The sequence below is a fragment of the Penaeus chinensis genome, chromosome 18 (assembly GCF_019202785.1).
Source record: "Penaeus chinensis breed Huanghai No. 1 chromosome 18, ASM1920278v2, whole genome shotgun sequence".
In the NCBI taxonomy this organism is placed as follows: Eukaryota; Metazoa; Arthropoda; class Malacostraca; order Decapoda; family Penaeidae; genus Penaeus; species Penaeus chinensis.
This window is the reverse complement of record NC_061836.1, coordinates 5,716,780-5,719,279: the sequence shown is the minus strand read 5'-3', so window position 1 is coordinate 5,719,279 and position 2,500 is coordinate 5,716,780. Positions and strand designations below refer to the sequence as shown.

Genomic DNA, 2,500 nt, shown 5'->3' with positions numbered 1-2,500 from the left:
TCTCAGACTACGTAGAAGCTTTTTTTTTCGACCCAGTTCGAGCATGTCATACCATGAGGCTCGAAATAACTCCGCGTGAAACATCTCTATGAATTACATTCAATCTATAATCTTTTTTTTCTTTTCTTTTCGTCTGAGAAATGATCCGACATGGAATTACGCAGCGCTCGAGGACGCAAGGAAGAAGAGGAAGCTAGACCTTGGTTCCTGGCGGCGTTACCTGAGCAGTGACTCTTGGGGCGAGGGAGTGAAAGGCGTCGGCTGGGTGGTGGGTGACCACGCTAGACATGACCTCCAGGCGGGTCATGTCCCCCGTGCCGGCCATCTCCGTCAGGTAGGTCACCGTGTGCAGGTACGTGCGGGTGAGGAACAGGCCCGAGTCCGTCACAACCCTTAGGGGCACGGACGGCACCTCGGGCCCCACCAACACCGGCACGACCTTGAGATCTTGGTGACTCGACCCGCCCCCGGAGACGCCCTTCTCTATTTCCCCTCCTTGTTCCGCCCCTTGCTCCTGCTCCTGCCCTTCTCCGAGTCCCGAGGGCGCGAAGAAGCCCTGGGAGGCGAGGAGGGCGAGAATGTTCCTGAGTGGGTCCGGCGAATGCTGGAGGTCGACGGGAGGGCGTCTGAAGGAGGAGTACCTTTGCCCGGGGCGCTTGCGAGAGAGCTTACGTCCTCGCGCCGCCTGTTAGTATGGGTTAGTCGACACAGCGTGAGATCCATGCAGGAGGCGCAAAAGGGTCGAAGGAAGGGTAAGACTGATCAGCCAGTCTTGTCCCTTCCTCCGACGAAAGGGAAAAGAGGAAGGGAAAGAGAGGAACAGGGAAATAAGGGGAAAGGAAGGGAGAGAGAAGTAATTTAGGGAATGTTATAAAAGTAGGAAAGGAAAAATGTCGATACCGGGTAACTAAGAAAGAAAGAGATCAACAGCCTCAAAATCGAACAGGAGAAAAATCCGAAATGAAAGGAGAAAGGAAAACACACAGTCATTGCAACAGGAAACTAAATTTGTTAATATTTGAACAAAAAATACTTGTCTGCTTTTTTACTTGTTTAATGACACCTATGTTAATAACCCAATCACTCCATTATTTTGTTAGTTATATTCATAAAACAATCATGAACTGCACAGATCAATTATACATCAAACATTTATCTAAAACAGGTTTCATCATGCATTTATCAAGCACAAGATAATGCATGCAAGAGATGTTATTTAGACATGCAAATCATGCATTTAAAATTTATTCAAGAAGTCAGTGAAGAAAGTGAGCTAAAGACTCCATCCACAGTTGTTTGTCATGCGCGGCGGAGGTGCGGGGAGATATAAAGGTGTCATTTTCTGTTTTGATTTTTTAGGGTGCTTTTATAGGTTACGTGATACGCCGTTCTTTTTCTTCCTCTTCTTCTATTTCTTTTTCTTCTTCTTCTTTTACTTCTGATTCTATTTCTTTTTACTTTTTCTTTTTCTTCTTCTTCTACTACTTTTTTTTCTTCTTCATTTTCTTCTTTTTCTTCTACTTCTTCTTTTCTTCTTTTTTTCTCTCTCTTCTTCTTCATTTTAGTTTGCTTCTTTCTTTCTTTCTTCTTCTTTTTCTTTTTTTCTCTTTTTTTCTCTTCCTTCTTCTCTCTCTTTTTTTTTTCTTCTTCTTCTTCTTCTCTTTTTTTTCTTTCTTCTATTTTTTTCGATTTCTCCTGTCGTCTCGTAGCAACATTAATGCCATTTACTTTCAGATCTACAAATCCCACATCGTTTTAAGGGACTTAAGAATATCTGATTTCCCCTTTTAACCCATTCGCTCCCGATGTATGTTCTGTCCCCTGTAGTTTTGGGTGAATTTTGTTACCTACAGATGGCTCCACATGTGCTCAGCCGGCAAGGAGTCTATCAGTAGCCCTAGTTACCGATCCTGATTTTCCAATTCCTTGAATTGGCGGGAAAATGTGTTTTTCTCATCAATACCATTGCTATCGGAACTGTTATTATTGTTATTGAAGTTATGATTATTAATTTGTCATTAAAATATTTTAGACAATGAAATGATACAAAAGACCCTTTCTTAAAGTGAAAGGAAAGGGTAAACAGGTGAGATAGGTAGTTCTGATAACTGGCTATTTGGTGATTAAGAACTTGTAGAGCCATCTATGTGTAAACACAATAAATAAACGTGCATACAGTGGGCATGGCATGTATTCTTGCCACATGGGGCGAATGGGTTAAAATATTCGAGATCCTCTACCCCTTAAGGTCTACTGAAGCCAATCGAGAATCTATTTCCTTCGCTAAGAAATATATCTCATTGTAATCGTCTTTTGACCTCGCAGCTTGCTTACGGTTTACCTGAACCTGTTAGCAAGTCTTTTTTTTCTTTTCTTTTTTTGGCTCTTAAAGAACTTGAAAGAGATATCTACATTTGGTGTTTTATTATCATTCGTGCATAACGGGTGAGCTGTTTTTTGTGTGCGTTTGGGTTTGTTTGTGTGTGTGTGTGTGTGTGTG

At 42.2% G+C, this 2,500-nt stretch overlaps 1 protein-coding gene across 1 annotated transcript in view; it reads right to left on the bottom strand.

Moving 5' to 3' along the window:
* Nucleotides 1–2,500, bottom strand: part of LOC125034829 (mucin-17-like) — a gene marked incomplete in the record, with an annotated part of 133,437 nt that overhangs the window by 13,573 nt on the left and 117,364 nt on the right.